Raw genomic sequence first — 21579 nt, forward strand, 5'->3', positions numbered from 1 at the left:
AATCAGGAATGGCAGAACACAGAGACATGGAAATAACGATCATGAAGAAAGAAGATTTTTATATTCATAGGTCCTTAGAAATAGGAGGCATGGCACACAGGGGAAGCACCAAGGTCAGTCAAGAAGCAGAAGGGTGAGGAGAAAGTATGGACCTAAGCATTTGTTATCACTGTCATAGGAAGAATGGGCAAGATAGTGTGGACAGCTGAATAAGTTTAAGATTGGACAGTCTGAATAATTTTAGCAGTCTTTGGGCTATAGGCATGGTTCCTAGTTGTCTGGTACCTGGTCTTGATTCATTTAGAACAAGGAAATAGTGTCCTGGACTGCAGGACCCTGATAAAAGGAAATGATGAACATACAGACTCGGGATTGGTTGGCTGACATATCAAGAGCATCTGCTATCTCCAGGAATTAGTTCTCTCCAGGATTTGCAAGTCCTCAAGATGCCAAAACATCATAAAACACAGAAAATAAAAAGCATGAATATTATAATAGCCTCCTCAAATAGGCTTTCCCTGATCTCCCAAATTGAAGTGATTAGCAGTTACACTTTATTCATCATTCTGCTTTAATTCCCCCAAATACTTCTTCTCTGATATTTTTCTACTTCTATAATGGCTTGTTTATTTTCTCCTCCCATTAAAAGAAGAACACTGTTCATCTTGAGAACATGTAAAATATTCATTCAATATTTGTTGAATTAAATGTGTGCTTTCTTTTCTTCTTAGACTTCCCATTTCCACTTCCTCTTCATTGCAGGTGTTATAAGAATCAGCACAAATTTAACACAACAATCATGAGCTTTCTCTATTTCCAGTACCTTCAGAACATTGTTCCTATAGAGCCACAAAGGTTAATGGTGTAAGGGTATGAGGAGAGAAATGAGACAGAAACTTTCACAGCCCATAGAAGGCAGAGATTGATGGGTCTGTTGATGGCAAAGGGAAGGAAGGGATGGTAAGAGAAAAGTTGGCAGTCATGTGGTGTCACTTGAAAATTTTTATTTTATTTAAATTTAACTTCATCCATTCATTTTTATTCAAAAACTCCTTATTGATAAGCTGCCTCATGCCAGGAAACAAAAAATTCTCTAATTCATCCAGAAAAAAAAAAAAATCATTAAGCTGCTTCTCTATACGCTCTGTGCTGGACATAGAAAAATATTGTTTGGGTCTCACATTAAAAGAAAGAAATAGGGGCACCTGTGTGGCTCACTCGGTTAAGCATCTGACTCTTGGTTTTGACTCAGGTCATGATCTCATAGTTCGAGAGTTCGAGCCCCATGTCGGGCTCCACACTGACAGCACAGAACTTGCTTGGGATTTTCTTTCTCACCTCTCTCTCTGCCTCTCTTTCTCTCAAAAATAAATTTAAAAAAATAAAATAAAATAAAGAAATAGAAAACTAAAGATAGTCCCAGAAGGCACAGAATGTATTCAAATACACTTAAGACAGCTACAAATGTCAAAAAGACATATTTGCAAATGGACTCAATATTAAAAAAATGAAGTTTGTAGCAGCGCTTTCAACAATAGCCAAATTATGGAAGGAGCCTAAGTGTCCATCAACTGATGACTGAAGACAATGTGGTTTATATATACAATGGAATACTACTTGGCAAAGAGAAAGAATGAAATCATGCCGCTTGCAGCAATGTGGATGCAACTGGAGGGTATTATACTAAGTGAAATAAGTCAGTCAGAGAAAGACAGAGATCATATGTTTTCACTCATATGTGGATCTTGAGAAACTTAACAGAAGACCATGAGGGAAGGGAAGGAGAAAAAAAATAGTTACAAACAGAGAGGGAGGCAGGCAAACCATAAGAGACCCTTAAATACAGAGAACGAACTGAGGGTTGATGGGGGGTGGGAGAGAGGGGGAAATGGGTGATGGGCATTGAGGAGGGCACTCGTTGGGATGAACACTGGGTGTTGTATGTTAGCCAGTTTAACAATGAATTATATTTAAAAAAAAAAACACAGACAAAAATGAGGCTTTTGAGTTTCCCTCCCTGCTACATAGAACATCCAATATCTATTTGTTGAATGAATGAATTACATAGGAAAAGGAACAAAGGTTTGACCAGCATAAAATCCTTGTAGAGCTAAACACCTTTTACTTAGTTAATAAATGTTAGGATTAATATTACAAAAACACAGTGGTTCAGTTTCTCTTATTTGTTTTTAGTGGTAAAAAAGCAAATGATTAAGAAAGTTATAGAACTTGGCTAAGGCTCCCAATACATTCACAGTTAATTTTTAGAATAATACAAATTATATAAATCAGAGTCTTCACATTCAGCAACTATATAAATAGGTCTAAATTCCCTGGAGAGTAAGATAAATGTTGTTATGTTTCATTGTGCATGTGTGTATGATTGGCTGTATAACAGATGCTGAGAAAAATGATATCCAGAAAAAGAGAACTGAACAATAGTTGTACAAACATCAGTAATACAAAGAAAGTAAAGGGAGAGGAAAAAGAGAAGCCCCAGTTTACAAACACAGCCAGTCTAGATGAATGGCCTCAAAGGGACTCACTCTAGTCAAGATGCACAGATCTGCTTCTAATAGGCCCCTTGGATACAGAGAGCAGGCCTCTGATGTATGAGCTGATGCATCTTTATTTGCATATTAAATACATAAATAACCAGCAGTGCACAGAAGAGATAGGGGAGCAAATAGGAACACAGCATTGAAGGGCATATTCATCTAGTTAAAAACTCACTGGAACACAACCAGACTCTAGAGCATACAGACTCATCTTTTTGTAACAAGGACTGAATCCAAAACAAGAGCGATGCACGGTCCTCACCTGCCCAACACAGCATATGGGGCTAGAAGACAACTTGCAAATCATTTGTGTGACTCTCTCTTTCACTCACAGAAAATTAAACTAAGGCAGGCCAGACTGACTCTGATAACATTAAAGTGTAAGTTACGAACCATGCTATAGCATATAAAGGATGAATGAGACATGACACTGTTAACGGACTTTGCCATTTATAGGGAAAGGGGAACAAATGAATAGTGAAATTCTATAGAACATGATGAGTTAAAAGATCCAGGTTTGTACTGCAGAAGCCCAAAGGAGGGGTAGCAGAGATGTAGACTATGGGGGAAGGAGGTTGTCTAGTACTGGGCCACAGGTAGTATAAATTCAATCTAAGACAGCTTAATTTTCTCTCCCCGCCCCTGTTCATGGGGAAGGTTCACTTTATGTATTTGTTAGTTCACTCTATGCATTGCTTCTGTCTACATTATGCTCCCTTTATAATTACTAATCTGGTGCCAGGTTGCCTATTTTATGACTAACTCAGAAACCCCATGGAAAGCCACCCTTAAAAATTTCTCAAGATTCTATGTAGGATCTGCCATGGGGTAACAGCATTTTCCATCCAGTTTCTAGGGCAGTTCTGGCTGAGCCCCTTCCTCCAGTTCATCTTGAAATGAGATTAGGCCCAGCCTTTCTCTTAGGTAGGTGAGTGATTTTCTTCTCTGTTTATAAAAAATAAAACAGAGTCATGGTTTTATAACAACATTTATTCACTCAAAGTTCAAGCATTAACTGAGCCAAGTCCTGTATGAGTTTAAAGGTGTTCTGATCACCAATTCTGGTGTGTGTTTGTGGGAGGTTTCCCCCACCAACAAGCAATTCTTGGACATCAGCTAGGTGTCTACAATTCAACTCAATTCTGACACTATCAACTGGAGATAGTATCAGACTCCCCTGGTTAGTGGTTAGTGTTCAGTCCTATAAGACTGCCCTCCACCTGCCCCCACTTCAGATGTCAATTTAAAACTCAGATTCTCATCTAGACTTCTAACCAACCAACTATAGAATAGAAGTCCCCTGGGGCACCTGGGTGGGTCAGTCAGTTAAGTGTCTGACTTTGGCTCAGGTCATGATCTCATGGGTTTGAGCCCCATGTCAGGCTCTATGCCGACAGCTCAGAGCCTGGAGCCTGTTTCGGATTCTGTGTCTCCCTCTCTCTCTGCCCTTTCCCAGCTCACACTCTGTCTCTGTCTCTCAAAAATAAATAAATGTTAAAAAGAATAGAGATCCCAAAGACCCCCTCTTTGAGTTCAAATAATGTGCTAGAGTGGCTCACAGGACTTAGGGAAACATTTTATCTACTAGATTACCTACTGGTTTATTATAAAAGTATATAACTCATGAATAGTCAGATGGAACTGATGTATAGGGCAAGGTTGTTGGAAAGGGTACAGAGCTTGCATGCCCTCTCTGAGTGTGCTACTCTCCCCCTATTACCACACATTTACCAATCCAGAAGCTCTCTGAACCCTATACTCTCGGGTTTTTGTGAAGGCTTCATTCTATAGTCATGATTGACTAAATCACTGGCCACTAATGATTAAACTCAATCTACAGTCCCTTTCTCCCCCAGAAGTGAAGAAGGTGGGACTGAAAGTTCCAACCCTTTAATCACATGATTGGTTTCTCAGGCAACCATCCTTAATAGCTTTCTAAAGCCACACACTGACATAACAAAAGACGCCTTATTGCTCTCATCACTTAGGAAATTCCAATGGTTTCAGGAGCTCTGTGCCAGAAGGACAAAGACCAAAGTTTACTTATAAATCACAGTATCAGTAGCGTAGAAGGGTGGGGGTAGATACAGCAACACACAGGACAGGCAAGTTCTGTCCTCCGGGGAGGACTTTCGTGGGAGGTGGCCTTACCTAGTAGTTCAGATTAGACACTGCACCCACACTATCTAAGCTTGAATCCTGGCTTCTTCTCTGTGACACTAGGTAAATTTCATCATTTCTCTAAACTCAGTTTCTTTGTCCATAATAATAATACCTATTTCATAAGATAACTGTAAAGATTTTGTAAAAATTAATCAATGTAAAGCATTTAGAAAAATGTTAGGCTCATGACAAGTCTAGTAACTATTATTATTATTATTATTATTATTATTATTATTATTTATTATAATTATTTTTGAAAGAAAGAAAATTACCAATTAAACCAGCAAAGTAACATTAGATAATGATAAGTATTGTAAAGGAAATAGAACAGGATTACGAAAGAGAAAGTGATTGCGAAAGTTACTTTACTTTGTGTCATTAAGGAAGGCCTCCCAGAGATGTGGCATTTAGCTGAGCCAACCAGATCAGGAAACAGCATTCCAGGTAAAAGGAACTGTGGTGCAAAGGCCTTAAGGCAGGATAGGCTTAAAATATTCCAAAAAGAACAGGCAGGCAGTACAGCTAACAGAGGGGAAGAATAAAAGGTGATGAAGTCAAAGAGTTAGACATAGGCCAAATCACAAAAGTCTGATAAGGACTAGAAATAGGTTCTTGTTTCTCTCAGTGGATGGACCTTACACAGAGCACACAGCCTCACTAGGCACAGGTAGGTATTAGACAAGGGAGGTTAAATACCACTTTCTGTTTTCCCAACCCTCAGGGGATGAGAAAAGAGATATTCCCCAGGCAAAAAAGGGATTCAATGGGTAAAGCTTCTCACCACTCCAAGTGGGGTACAAGCAGAGAGGGAGAAGGTATTGCTATAAGGGAGGGCTGAAAATTCTCCAAGAGACTAGACTGAGTGAGGGTCCACAGTCCACCAATGAGCCTACATGTAATAGCCACAGTGCAGCCTGGACAGTAGCCTGTTGACTCAGGCTGTGCTGGAGAGCTGGCTGAATCCCTCCATGAAGAAGGCAGGGCTCAGGGGCAGAATTGCTCACATATGAGTAACTCACTGCTTCTTTTGAAATATGGCTAAAACCAGTCAAACTAAATTCGAACTTCAGTATTACACTCAAACTGCCTCAAGCATTATATTTAAGGCTTATGGGCTTTGATTAATTTAGGAGGTGAGACTCCCACCTCCAGAAAAGGTTTATTACCATGTAGTATTTATAATATTTACTTAGGGGAAGGATGCTCCAGATCCCATAAGCATGGTAATTATATAATTTATCAACTAGGTCAGGACACTTTGGAGAATGAAAGGAGGTGTTATTAATAATAATCTTAGAACAGTATAAGCTAAGACTATCTTGGACAATTTAGGACTTTCTAAGACAAAGACCAAGGGAAGGACTTGAGATTTTATTTAAATGAGGTGGGAATCAGTGGGTTTAATTGGGGGAATTACATGGTCTCATTTATATTTCCTAAAGATCTCTCTGACTTCTGTGTGAAGACTGGATTGTAGGGGCCCAAGAAGTAGGGAACATTTTAGAAGGGTTTTGCAATGGTCTAGGCGAGAGATGATAGGGGTCTGAACAAGGGTGGGGCAGGGAAGATGGACAGAATTAGTATAATAAATACTTTTGAGGTAGAGCACACAGAACTTACCAATGGATTAAAGTCTGAGGAGGAAGGAGGCTAGGGTCCAATAGCATGAGTTAACAGATGAAGTTGACATTTACTGAGATGCAGGATTTTTTATGTCAGCAAAACTGTGTGTCATATCTTTAGCTTGATTGGGTGCAAGTAAATAACAATAACAACAGTAATAACAAACTTCTTCTGATTGCTTATGTCAGATACTAAGCACTTAACATGTACTGATTTAATCCTCATAACAACCTATGAGGTAGATATGATCATTTTCAACATTTTACAAATGAATGAGCTATAGCACAGAGAGATTAAGTAACTTAAGTCACACAGCCAGGACATCATAGAGACAGCATTGGGTTTTATTGATTTGGGAGCTCTGATTCCAGATGCTGCCTCTTAACCCCATACTGCCTGTCTGTTTGACCCCAAGATTCCTAATTCTAATCATTGGCTTCCTGAGTGGCTTGCTGTTTTAAACAAGGGTCTCAAGTGATAGAGTATGAGTTGGCTCACCTCCAAAATACTCATTGAGTTTGGAACACATGCATGCCCCCCTTCCCCAAAGATACTCAGAAAGAAAGTCACTGAAATCAGAAGGTCATGCACTCATCCTACATGGGACTGTGATTCCACAGAGTAAGCAAACAATCCTGTATGTATTGTAATTTATGAACTAGGAGGAGGCATGTTACATTCCTCTACCTCATTTTACTCATTTGAAATAATGGGAAGTACTTTGCATTAATTATCTGGGAGGGAGCCCTGTATGTACCATAGTTTAAAAGACTGTTCTGGAGTCAGATTCCTGGGTTCAGATTCTAGCTCACCACTTGTTAGCTAGGTGAGTTTGGTATATTACTTAACCCCATTATGTCTGTTTCCCCATCAGTAAAGTGGGAACAATAACACTATGCCAGAGACTGCCTAGTGTTTCAATAAGTCCCTCTCCTTCTGGCCAAAGAGCTAGACTGTATTTTCCAGCTTCTCTTATAGTCTAATGTAGCCAGATGATGCTGGCTATTAGGAAAGGGGAGGAGTGATGGATGCCACCTTCAGCTCTGGTGCATATAAGCCTTCCAAGTTACACTCTATGCTCTCTCTTTCCTGACTGCTGAGTGAATACAGAGAATTTAGAAGAGGATTCTGGGCAGCCAGAGGACTGCAGAGCCACAGACTAGAAGGTGTTTGAGTCTCTGAATGACCTCATGGAAGACCTCCTGCTAGATAGGACTATTCACTTTGGACTTTGTATAAACCAGAGTAAGCACTTACTGTGTGAAACTAGTGAGGTTGGGGGTTTGTTTATTAGAGAAACTTGAATTACTTACCTGAACACACACACACACACACACACACACACACACACACACAAAAACACACAAACACATACCTCATAGGGTTACTTAAAGCACTAAAGTATCTACAAAGGAGCAGTGTAAATGTGCTCTCAGAACGTTCAAGAAAAAGTATCTCCATCATTCTTTTTCTAAACTCTTTGTCACAGCAAGAGGATGATGTAGACCTCATCTGAAATAGAAATCATGGTTCTCCATGTAAGGCATCTTTTTGTGACTGACAGCCCAGTCTATTTGTACACAAAAATAGGTGTAAGTAGATTATATAAAATGAGCAAAATAGCAAGGAGGTGAGCAAATGTGACTGGGCCCATTGTGTTTCTTTTGGGTAGAGTCAGGCTTACTGGTAGCACCCTGCAAATCCTACTGGAAGTGGGCAGAACAGAAGATTTTAAATATAATTGATTATATCATATAGAATCTGACATGTATGTTTAGAAACGGAAATCATTCTTGAGGGATGCTTAGATTTTCCTTTGAAAATCTTTTATTAGTAAAGTCAAAGTCCCAGAAAAACTTCAGAGATTCAAGAGAACATTCAGCAGGTCAGTTACAGTTCCACTCAACTGGAATATTTTGCACAAAATGAAGACTTAAGTGACTTGATAACTCCCTTGCAGATTTACTTACTTCTACCTGCCCTGACAAGTTTTCTTTAGACTCTTACTGGCAAATACATCTCTTGAAATTTGATTTTGATTTTTTTCCAGTTCACCTTCAGGCTGTTAAGATGTTGTACTCCATCATCCTCATTCACCATCTCTTATCTCTAACATATCACAAATCTTATTGTATGATACAGCATTGTCAGCAGATACACTGCTTAGGTGACACAAAGAATACTTCATGGATGTCTAAAGTGGGCTTGTAGATAGATAAGTCTTATCAGCTCAAAGATATTCATTTACCCACAGACATGTCTCATCACTGGAAATTTTCCAATGTATCAAAGTGTGTCTGAGACAGTAAGCACCAAAACAAAAAACCCATTACAAAAGCTTGTAACAATCATACTGATATAATCCTAAGGAAGCCTTGGTCACTTGGCTCAGTCCCAGAGGGCTGTTAAATTCAGAGATATGTAATCCAGACAGGACATCCAATGTTTATATGCATATTTCAACATCTTTAAAGAGGAAACATTACATAAACAACAAAACTTATTAAAATCCTTTCTTTTCCTATTTTATTATGCCCCAAGGCCCTGGAAGCCACTTTCTTTCCTTCCCTAGAAATTGCTTATGCTTCCACATCATTCTGTCATCCAGATTTCTTTCTTTATATAATTTCTTTCTTTATGTAATTTCTTCACAGAGCCCCCTAGCAAAAGATGTGCCTTGCTACAGACCTCTGGACACTAGTTAGTTCTCTTCTGGGCTCTTGTTTTCTGTAAAAAATCCATCTGCTTTGGTTTGCGCCTTTCTGTCTAATCCTCATTCCATCAATTTTGCATCATAAAAGCCTAAAGAATTGCCTGGAATTGGTGGAAACTTCCTCTATATTCAGGGAAAGATAGGGAATTGAGCAGGCCAAACCACAACCTTCCTCATATGTTAATTACTTTTGTCTTATCACACCTATTAAGAATTAGACGGTGGAACAATGTCCTAAAAGTGTACATGTTGCCTGTATAGGTTCATTTCCAAAAAGCCTTCCAATTCAAAAGGAATGCTTTGGAGAAAATAGAGACAGCCATTTGCTTCTGGTAAATGATTCAAGAAGTCCAACATGATAGCACCATCTCTCAAAGGCTTCGCACAGCTGAGCCTTAGGTAACATAAAAAGTCTCCGTCTGTCGCCTAGTAAAAGAAGAATAGCTTATTCTCCTACTGGGACTAAATTAAAAGATGTGGCTGTTTCATCATATTTAGCAGCATTCCTATAATGCACAAAAGCTTCTGTGGCACTGATTAAAGGAGAAAATATCATCTGGCTGGTAGAAAGGATCTGTAACTAAAACAAAAGTATTCTCACCCTTGACTAAACATTTACTGTCAACAATCTGTCTTCTGTATGTGCCCAGGAAAACAACACTCCCAAACACACACACATAAACACAAATGTTCTAGTCATAATAAATCTGCTCTAAGAAACAATTACGTAGGAATAATTCTTTGCCTTTTAAGCTAAATGCTTTATAAATGAACATCAGGATTAAACATACCTCCTCTAAGTAGTGGAGGTCCACAGGTCACTTATGCTGCTGGTTTTCAAAAGATAAAAAAAAAAAAAAAGAAAAGAAAGAGGGATTATTTTCTTAGCCCTTATTATGGTCATTATGTTGATCATTATTTCCACAAATAGATTTCATTAATCCAAAATTAACTGTCTAGAATCTCTACCCTAGGCTTCAATTTAGGGAAGGGCATAGGCCTGATATTCTTTGTGCATGTGTAACATCCTCGCTGTGGACAAGGAATCTCTCTGCACCTTGATCTTCAAAAACTAGAATGAATTCATCTAACATAGGCATTAATTATAACACAACTTCTCTTTCTTGGATTTTACATCTTAATTTAAGTGAGATCCAAACGTTGGGAAACTTTGGATAAAAGACTTCTGTCTTTCTTGTGATAACATAAATATTTCTTTAAACTATAGACAAAGCATTTTTATTTTGCTTCCTAAGCTGTTAATACCTCCAAAAGGAAGAAATACCAATCTAAAATATGTTAACATTATTTATACAATGTTATATGTCAATTATATTTCAACAAAGCTAGAAAAAATACGTTAATGTTTTTCCTATTCAGGAAACTGTTACTATAATTTATAATTACAATTATTTCAGTTTAAGTCTTACACATTTTTGAAATGTTTCCTTTGTGAAATAACTTAGGAAAGAAACAGAAAAGACTATGATAAATGCATTTAATAAATATTACTCTAGTTTTCTTATTTTCCAATGGCTTGAAACAGTATTCCAAATCTCATTCATTCCTATTAATATTAACTATCCTTATGTAAAGTGGGGAACTTGTTTGTACAGGAAAAAAAGAAAAATCTAATTAGATGTTATACTTAGTAATTTCTTAATCTTGAGGTTTGCTACTCTGTATTCTTCTATTTCATATACCATTTAAAATTTCTTAGTATTTTTTATGGGTCTTTTAAATCACATTGTTTTATTTTTGTATCTTAGAAAGGAAGGCTTTTACCAATTTAATTTGTTATTTATTGTCCCAGCATGGCAAAATCACACCTACAGATGCTTATTAAAATTATCTAAAGATAAATCACAAACCTTACATTGTGTTCACATTGTAATGAAATGAATATAAAAGCAAAATTGGGTTTTCCTTCTAAGTCCTATATTTGGAGTGGAGCAAGGCTCACATTAGAATAATGGAGACAGTCTGGAGCCTCACACTGTAAAGAAGAGGGGGGTTTGGAAGCAATCCCAAAGGAAAATGATAAACATGTTCAATTATTGAAAAATACATCAGATGGGAAAAGCAACTGCTCTTGCTTAGCTTAGAAAAGGGAGCGTTTGTTCACACATGGTTCCCAAGCATATGAAGTGCTGTTATTAAGAGGAAGATAATTAGCTCTTCTCTCTCTCTATCTCTCTAATTAAAACAGATGCACAAAAATATTTGTAGGAAGCAATTACGTATAAAATTTTTAAAACTGTACGTTTGGACCAAAAGCTGAGTTAGATTAGATGTGTCATGAAGAAAGGTAGGAAATAAAGCTGGCCCTATGAAAAATCATCAAACAAGAGGCTTATTTCTATTCTCTGGCTTTTTGTCCTTCTATACCAACTCAGTAACCCTAATCTTCCCATTCTGTAAGGTACCAAAGACCCTTGTTATTTTTTTTCCCCCATCCCTATCAAATCTATCTCAATAAAAGATCTGTTAGGGGCACCAAGGTGGCTCAGTTGGTTGAGCATCCAACTCTTGGTTTCAGCTCAGGTAATGATCCCAGGGTCCTGGGATCAAACCCTGTGTTGGGCTCCCCACTGAGCATGGAGCATGCTTCTTGAGATACTCTCTCTCGCCCTCTGCCCTTGTCCCCATCTTGCTCGCACACGCTCTCTCTTTATATATATATATACATATACATATATATATATATGGAACATAAAATAAAAATATATAAAAAAAGATCTAATAAAGTAATCCATATTATGGTAAGTAACTTAGATTATTAACACTTAAACATATTAGTCCTCAATTCAGCACAATAAATATTTTTGGAGTTCCCACTGAGTATTAAGGTTTGTATTAGGTTCCTTGTATACTATTTCCGAGAGTCTAAATTGGTATAACCACTTTTAAATGCAATTTGACATTTTTAGTAAAGGTAAAGGTATATACATTATAAACCAGTAATTCTACTCCTGCATGCATATCCAAAAGAAAAATCACGAGATTTACCATAATCCCTGAAACGCTGCTGCTACGCCATCACGCGAACTTTTTCTGGGGTGGGTGGGCACCTGCCGCAGTCTCTGGACAGCGACAGCAGGACGGTGGAGCGAATGTTCCCGGGGTGGGCGGCACTCCCGCCATTGCTCAGGGAGACCCTCGCCCAGAGGGTTTGAGCAGGTCAAAGTGCAGCCCCTCAGAAGTGAGGGGTTGGAAAACAGCTCCATTTGAGGTAAAATTCGAGAGGGAGTTGCCACCTGGTAGTCTGAAGACTTGGTCACAGACTGTAGAAGTGGGAGTGGACGGAAGCCAGAGACAAAGGAAGGGTGCTTGATTGCGGTCAGGAAGAGCACAGAGTTCTGAAACTAGAGCCGGGTAGCTGGGTGATGCCATTTTCGCCCCTCCGGCGCATGCACATACACGCCTACAAACACCACAACAATCCCCCGAGTAAATTAAGCAGCGCCATCTAGTGGAGAATGGGGCCATTACACTAAGCCCCGCACAACTGGACCAACGCTGCTCTTGAGGAACACAATTCTCTCCGCCAGCTTAGTTTATGGATTATAAAGTGCTTCATAGTTTGACTTCTAGGGGAAAGTGGATGTAATTTCAATCTTATTTCATTCTGTTCGCTGGTGCATCTATTTATTTTTTTTCCCTTTTTCTTTTCTTATTCTTGAATACAGAACAGGGAAAATTATTTTTATTTTTTGTTTTTATAAAAAAGATTTTTCTTTAATTTTTTCTACTATATTTTTCAATTTTTTGTAATTTTTAAAAATTTTATTCTACGTTCATCATTTCATTTTATTCTATTTTATTGTATTCATTTTTTTCAAATTTTTAAACGATTTCCTTTGTTTTTCTTTCTTTTCTTTTCTTTTCTTTTCTTTCCTTTCCTTTTCTTTTCTTTTCTTTCCCTTTTTTCTCTATTCTATCAAGAATAGAGATCAACAACCAGACCAAAACACACCTAGGATCTAGCATCTTTTATTTGATTTTTTTAATGTTTTTAATTATGTATTTATTTACTTAATTCCTTTTCTTCCTTCAAAATGACAAAACAAAGTAATTCACCCCAAAAGAATGAACAGGAAGAAATGAAAGCCAGGGAATTAATCAACACAGATACAAGCAATATGTCTGAACCAGAATTTAGAATCATGATAATAAGAATACTATCTGGGGTTGAAAATAGGTTAGAATCCCTTCTTCTGAGATAAAAGAAGTAAAAGCTAGTCAGGAAGAAATTTAAAATGCTATAACTGAGCTGCAATCTCGAAAGAATGCCATGGTGGCGAGGATGGGTGAAGCAAAGCAGCAAATCAGTGATATAGAGGACAAACTTATGGAGAATAATGAAGCAGAAGAAAAAAAAAAGGAGACTAAGGCAAAAGAGCACGATATAAGAATTAGAGAACTTAGTGACTTATAAAAAAGTAATAACATCAGAATCAGAATCATAGGGGTCCCAGAAGATGAAGAGAGAGAAAAAGGGGTAGAAGGTTTTTGTGAGCAAATCATAGTGGAAAATTTTCCTAACCTGGGGAAAGACACAGACATCAAAATCCAGGAAGCACAGAGAACTCCCATTAGATTCAAAAGAAACCAACCATCAACAAGGCACATCATAGTCAAATTCACAAAATACTCAGGCAAGGAAAGAATCATGAAAGCAGCAAGGGAACATAAGGCCTTAACCTACAAGGGAAGACAAATCAGGTTCACAGCAGACATATCCACAAAAACTTGGCAGGCCAAAAAAGAGTGGCAAGATATATTCAATATGCTAAATGGAAAAATATGCAGCCAAGAATTCTTTATCCAGCAAGGCTGTCATTCAAAATAGAAGAAGAGATAAAAAGTTTCCCAGACAAACAAAAGCTAAAGGAATTTGTGACCACTAAACCAGCCCTGCAAGGAATTTTAAGAGGGACTCTCTGAGGGGAGAAAAGACGAAAAGAAAAAAAAAAAGACCAAAAGCAACAAAAACTAGAAAGGACCAGAGAACACCACCAACATAATGGCAATGAATTCATATCTTTCAGTACTAACTCTAAACGTCAATGGACTAAATGCCCCAATCAAAAGACATAGGGTAAAAGAATGGATAAGAAAAAAAAAAGACACATCTATATGCTATTTACAACAGACCCATTTTAGATCTAAAGACACATTCAGATAGAAAGTAAGGGGATGGAGAACGATCTATCATGCTAACAGTTGCCAAAAGAAAGCTGGAGTAGCCATACCTATACCAGATAATCTAGATTTGATAATAAAGACTGTAACAAGAGATAAAAAAGGCAGTATATCATAGTTAAGGGGTCTACCCACCAAAAAGATCTAATAATTGTAAACAATTATGCTCCAAATGTAAAATAACTCAAATATATAAATCAATTAATCACAAATATAAAGAAACTCGTTGATAATAATGCCACAATATTAAGGGGCTTCAACACCCTACTTACAGCAAAGGAAAGATCATCTAAACAGAAAATCAACAAGTAAACAATGGCTTTGAATGGCTCACTGGACCAGATAGACTTAACAGATATGTACAGGACCATATTTTATCCTAAAACCAACAGAATACACATTCTTCTCGAGTGCACATAGAACATTCTCCAGAGTAGATCACATACTGGGACACAAATCAGCCCTCAGCAAGTACCAAAAGATCGAGATCATACTGTGCATAATTTCAGACCACAACACTATGAAACTCGAAATCAATCACAAGAAAAAATTTGGAAAGATAACAGATACTTGGAGACTAAAGAACATCCTACTAAAGAACGAATGGGCTAACCAAGAAGTTAAAGAGGAATTTAAAAAGTACATGGAAATCATTGAAAATGATAACACCACAGCCTAAAACCTCTGGGATGCAGCAAAGGGAGTCATAAGAGGGAAGTATATAGCAATCTAGGCCTTCTTAAAGAAGGAAGAAAGTCTCATATACACAACCTAACTTTACACCTTAAAGAGCTGGAAAAAGAACGGCAAACAAAACCCAAGACCAGCAGAAGACAGAAAATAACAAAGATTAGAACAGAAATCAATGCTATTGAAACAAACAAATAAAAAAAACCCAAACAAATAAACAAACAAACAAAAACGCAGTAGAACAAATCAATGAAAGCAGGAGCTGGTTCTTTGAAAGAATTGACAAAATTGATAAACCCCTTGCCAGTATGTTCAAAAAGAAAAAGGAAAGGACTCATAAATAAAATCAAGAATGAAAGAGGAAAGATTACAACCAACACTGCAGAAATATAAAGAATAATAAGAGAATATTATGAGCAATTATATGCCAATAAATGGGCAATCTGGAAGAAATGGACAAATTCCTAGAAACATATAAACTGCCAAAACTGAAACAAGAAGAGATAGAAAATTTGGACAGACCAATAACCAGTAAAGAAATCGAATTAATAATCAAAAATCTCCCCCAAAACAAGAGTCCAGGGCTGGATGGATAGCTTTCCAGGGGAATTTTACCTAACATTTAAGGAAGAGTTAACACTTATTCTTTTGAAGCTGTTCCAAAAAATAGAAATGGAAGGAAAACTTCCAAACTCTTTCTATGAAGCCAGCATTACCTTGATTCCAAAACCAGACAAAGATCCCACTAAAAAGGAGAACTACAGACTAATTTCCCTAATGAACACAGAGGCAAAAATCTTCAACAAGATATGACCCAACTGGATTCAATAATACATTAAAAGAATTATTCACCACGACCATGGGAGATTTATACTTGGGAGGCAGGGCTGGTTCAATACCTGCAAAATAATAAATGTGATACATCACATCAATAAAAGAAAGGTCAAGAACCACATGATCCTCTCAATAGATGCAGAGAAAGCATTTGACAAAATACAGCATCCTTTCTTGATAAAAACTCTCAAAAAAGTAGGGATGGAAGGATCATACCTCAAGATCATAAAAGCCATATATGAAAGACCCACCATTAACATCCTGAATGGAGAAAACCTGAGAGCTTTCCCGCTAAAGTCAGGAACAAGACAGGGATGTCCACTCTCCCCACTGTTATTCAACATAATATGGGAAGTCTTAGCCTCAGCAGTCAGACAACACAAAGGAATAAAAGGCATCCAAATCAGCCAGGAGGAGGTCAAACCTCCACTCTTCACAGATGACATGATACTTTATATGGAAAACCCAAAAGATTCCACCAAAAAACTGCTAGAACGGATCCGTGAATTCAGCAAAGTCACATTCCTAGACACCAAAAATGAAGCAACAGAAAAAGAAATCAAGGAATTGATCCCATTTACAATTGCTACAATTTACTTTTTGATGATTTACTTTTAACACAAAATAATTGATGTAAAAAAATAAATAGGGGGTCCAGTTCAAAATGGTGATGTGAGATGATCGTAAACTCACCTCTTTCTATGCACATATGCACACACCAGATTTGTAGCTATATATGGAACAATTTCCTCTGAAAATAAACCCTAAAAAAACTAAGGGAGAGAGACCCCTTCACATTCGAAGCAGAAAGGAAAGGCTGAGACACATTCTTGCCATAAGCCCCAACACTGGTGTGGCAACCCACATTTGGGAACAGACTCAAAACCAGGAGCTTCTACCTGAGGAGTGAAGGCTTCATACCCCACATGAGGCACGCCAACTTTTGAGGCTCCACCTGAGAGACAAATCCCCAAAACAACTGGCTTGAAGACCATTGGGGCTTGTGCCCATGAGACCCACGTGGCTGTGGTGAGCTATGGAACAGCTTTTAAAGGGCTCACCCACAGACTTACCTGCCCCAGGGCCCAGTGCAGAAACAGCCTTTGAAAAGAGTTCACCTAGACTTTGTGTGAAAGAGTCTCATTTCCTAATTTTGAAGCACTGGTCTGAGGTGCAACAGCCTGCTGAGATACTCTTCAGGGACAGAGGCTGGTAGGTGACGTCTTCCTGCTCATGCTCTGCCTTGCTAAAACCAGTAGGTACTATCTTCTTTTCCCCTTCTTTTTTTTTTTTCCTTTTTTCCATTATTTTTCTCTTCTTTTCTTTTCTTTTCCTTTTCTTTTCTTCTTTTTCTTTTCTGTTTTCAGTGGGAACCATTGTTGTACTTCCCCTCTGCCTCTTTCCAAACAGTACTCACCATTTTTGCATTCTCCTGCTGCTGCACACAAGAGTGTCAGTACCTCTCGAAGGGGAGCTTCTACCTACATCTGGAGACCCAGTTTTGCAGCTGCCATCCAGGGAACACCCTCTGATTGGCTGGCCCTGGAGACCAAGGTAAGCTTGCATTCCTGTGTCCCACAGGACTATAGCAATCAGAGATTCACTTCTTGGCAGAATATCACTCCCAGGGCACTGCAGACATAGCAGGCTGAAACACACCCTGGTCTTCCTGAGAAAGAGGCCTATTTGCATCTAGGCACTTTGGCCTGAAGGGCAGGCTTCCAAGGCTTGGGGCAGCCATCCAAGCCGGTGGATGCATCTTTGCACACTCTCTCTGCCTTGCTCCACTTTGCCTGTGTCTTCCAGAAGGAAGTTTATAGCCTTCTCTGGTGCCTTGATTTTTATGGCTCCTGTGCTACATTGCTTGGGTCTGACGGCCACTGGTACCTATGCTAGTAGGCCCCAGAGGACTATAACCAACAGAGAAATAATTCCTAAACAGCTACCACTCCCCAGGGCACATCAAAAGGCAATAGACCCAGAAGCTCAATCTTTCTATGAAAGTGGCTTATTAGCTTATTGTTAGAGCTGCAGTTCGGACAGGGGGCAGGCTTCTAATTATACCTAAGGGCTAAGTATAAATTTTTCTCTCTGGAACATTGGTCACTCAAGTCAGTAAATAATAAGAAAGTGACACTGATTACTTCAAGTCAGAAAATGATAAACTTTAAAGTTTAGGAGATTTCAATCAGTGGTTCTCTTTTAATTTTATTAATATGTATAAATGTGGAGGAATTTGTGGTCCCTGTGTCCACAGCTCTAGGAAGCAGGAAGGACATATTGTGAGGTCTGGACTGTGGAGAAGTATGGAGATGGCAGATGCAAGAAAGCTCATGAGAATTTTTTTACTTCATTGGGAAAGTCAGAATATAAACCTCTATCAATTGGTCAACTAATCAATTCATTGATGTATATGTCAATGTACAAACGTGAAGCTGGTATTCATATGCAAGGAATAGCCACAGACATGTACTGACGATAACAGTGGAAGATGCAACACAAATCTCTCATTTTTAATACCGAAATTTAAACCTAAATAAAGATGCTGCTTGAGTTAGTCTGGAATCTAATATCTAGGCTTTATCCTAAATATCTAATATTAAGAAGTCTGAGCTATTGGGGTGCCTGGGTGGCTCAGTTGGTTGAGTGTCCGACTTCAGCTCAGGTCGTGATCTCACGGTTCATGGATTCAAGCCCCATGCTGGGCTCTGTGCTGACAGCACAGAGCCTGCTTCAGATCCTCTGTTCCCCTCTATGCCCCTCCCTCACTTGTGCTCTCCCTGCCAAAAAAAAATTAAAAAAGAAAGAAATCTGAGCTGTTATTCTAATGTTAATGACAGCAAAAGTTTTGAATGAGATATATAACAAGTGCTTAATGCATTTTACATATATTCTCCTATTTAACCCTCAACATTTTCATAGCAGATAAATATTGCTATTATTCTCAGCATTTATTCAGCAAGGTCACAGAGCTGGCAAGTAGTAAATTATAGACTCAAATACATGACCTCTGGCCTCTCAGTTGCTTTTCTTCTCAGTTGTGCCATGCTGCCCCAGTAGCACTGAACTTCTACTTTAACAACCAACAGCCTGATTACATTCTGGTAAGCCTAATGTTTTCCTGTTTCCAGGTGGAATAATATGTACTATGTGTTTTCTAGGGAAAGAATAGTGGTGTTGAGGAAGAGACACCTCTGCCTTCTGAGAAACTGCTTAGAAATTTTCCAGACGATGTCATGGAAATAGCTTAACCTCAGACCCAAGACATTTAGGTGAGCCAGGATGGAGTGTTCTCTGAGAGGAAAGGGTCAAGTAAATATTTCATCCCTTAGATACAGTCATTGTCCTTTTTGTGTCCTTTGGCCTGAGAGAACACAGAACAATGAGGTCAGCCAAACAGATGTGAGGGCAAAGCTTACCATGTGCTAGCTTTCTCCAGACACTATAATGAACATCAAAGACAGCTTTGAAGTTCAAAAGGAAAAGTTATTTAGACTGCCTGAGGGTCTGTTAACCTGTGAAGAGCACTACTTCCTTGGCAGTAATGCTAGGTTTTGAAGCGGGGAGTAAAGAGTATAAAGAGACAAATTATTGAGAAAACTGACATCTCAGCTTCTAGCTTCACTGATCATCCCACAAAACAGTAAACTCCATGAAGACAGCCAGTTCTTTACTATCTACCTAATGCCTAGTTCAGAGCAGGTAGTATATAGATAATAATTATCCATATGTTCAATTGTGTTTATTAATACAGATTGAGTGAATGATTGATAGAGCATATATTATGTGCTTCTGTTATAAGTGCTAGAAACACAGAAGTGGATGAACCAAATTCCCTGTTAATGAAATTAACAAGTCAGTGTAAATATATATTATGTTAGGTGGTATAAGTGCTAATAAGAAAAATAAAACAGAGTAAGAAGAAAGAGAATAAACATAACAGAGTGAGGAACTAGATAAAGATAAGACTGTGATGAATAAAGATGTCTCTACTAAGGGGCATTTGAACAAAGAGCTCTGAAGGAATTGAAGAAGTGACTGTGTAGATATGGAACAACATCTAACATAATTAATGATTTTAATTTCATAATCCCAATGCCTCCAGTCCTTACCTGCTTGGGTGTAGGATGTCCAGGGTTTCCCTTCTGGGACTATCTAGGAATATAGGTGCATTGTCACATGTTCTTGAATTAGACTTGGTAACTGGCTTAAAAGTCTGCTCCATACATGTAACCACATAGTATTGGTTTTTATATCACCTAGTGAGTACATTTCCTTTTCTGCTTGCTGGTCATTTTCCTAAAAGGTAAATAGTAAGAGACTATTTTCCATTTCTCACATCTAAGGGAGCTTTTATAACATTACATATAATTGAAAATAAATTTGAAGTTTTGACTTCAATTTGAACTCTTTAAATCTGTCCTGAAGGAGTACTAAAGAAGTTTGAAGTCATATATTTAATCATGTGGACAATTCAAGTATTGGACAATACATATTGGCTGCTATTGACCAGACATTTAATTTATGTGCTGATTTTTATAAAACCTCACTCTAGAGGCCAGAAGTACAATGTCCCAGGACACGACAGTAATAGTAATAATAGTAATAGTTGGAGCCAGCAGAGGAGCGGCCAACCTGGAGAATCCATAGGCATGTGGTCAAGTTCTACATGACTTTCCCAGAAACAATGCATTCATGTGTATGATCAATCTTTATTTGATTCAAATCTAGCAAACATTTATTTAGCACTTTCTCTATGCAAGACCTTATGCTAACTGTCTGAAGGGTTTGTAATTTTAAAGAATGAAATTTTGATCTCATTGCACCTCTGGTTGCTGCCACTGTCCTTTCACAGGGTCTACTCATGCCATGGATTTTACAAATGCAATGCACATGTGTTCTTGAATTATGTAAACAGTTACATTAATAAATCTGGAATGTTTTTGAGTGACAATTAGCCCCTAACAGATGAATTCCCAATTCTCTTCTTTACTCTAATGCTGAATGTTTTCATATTCGGACATTGACCGAAGTTCTATGTCCAAAAACTTTCCACCTCAATTGGCATGTTTTTAAGTACCAGTATAGATACATTTAGCTATATAAAGAGAGTGTATAAAAGTTAGTGTATAACTTGAGTGGAATACAATATATATTTGTTCATTTATTTAAATATTCAAGAAGGATTGTTTATCTATGAAGAATTTACTGAAATTTATTTGATAGGCACATGATATCAACAGCCCATCTCAGTGTTTCTCATCTTTTCATGATAAGCAAATGACAACAACATTTAAATATAAGGATTCCCGTTCCAATGGTGAGAAGATATGATTCCCAGGCATGCCTCACTTGTGGAAAGGTGTGTGGGAGATTGAGGGTACACTGATAATGTCTCACAACATGATGATAAAGAATTGGTTTCTGGGAAGAAAGATGCCACAAGAAAGGTTAAGGTGCAAGAGAGATAACACTGCTATATCCCATGGTTACTCAGTGGCTCAGCCTCTCTCATGGGTCACTTCAGAGGGTCAAAACTCTGTGTCTGCCCTGTGAGAGTACAATGTTATTATAATAAGGGAGATTCATTTATAGAACACATTCCAGTTGATCAAAGTCCAGAAACACTGGGTCCAGGAATTATTTTGGAAGTTATAATATATATTTTCCCCTTAAATTGTAGCTAAAGTATTTACCATGCTACTTTTTGAATTCTAAAAAACAAAACAAAACAAAATGTGCACATTGACTATAGAGTAAAAATTCTCTAGCATACCAATACATGAATCTCAA

At 38.0% G+C, this 21579-nt stretch overlaps 1 protein-coding gene across 6 annotated transcripts in view; it reads right to left on the reverse strand.

Moving 5' to 3' along the window:
- The window catches only part of LMNTD1 (lamin tail domain containing 1), a 541299-nt gene that overhangs the window by 307784 nt on the left and 211936 nt on the right, over positions 1–21579 (reverse strand). The window contains exon 3 of one of the 6 annotated variants that reach the window (XM_043564838.1): positions 9849–9887. The exons of the other annotated variants lie outside the window; for them this stretch is intronic. The gene's annotated coding sequence lies outside the window, so the exon portion shown is untranslated. The remainder of the gene's footprint in view (positions 1–9848; positions 9888–21579) is intronic. 6 annotated transcript variants of the gene reach the window in all.

The sequence above is a fragment of the Prionailurus bengalensis genome, chromosome B4 (genome assembly GCF_016509475.1).
Source record: "Prionailurus bengalensis isolate Pbe53 chromosome B4, Fcat_Pben_1.1_paternal_pri, whole genome shotgun sequence".
NCBI lineage: Eukaryota > Metazoa > Chordata > Mammalia > Carnivora > Felidae > Prionailurus > Prionailurus bengalensis.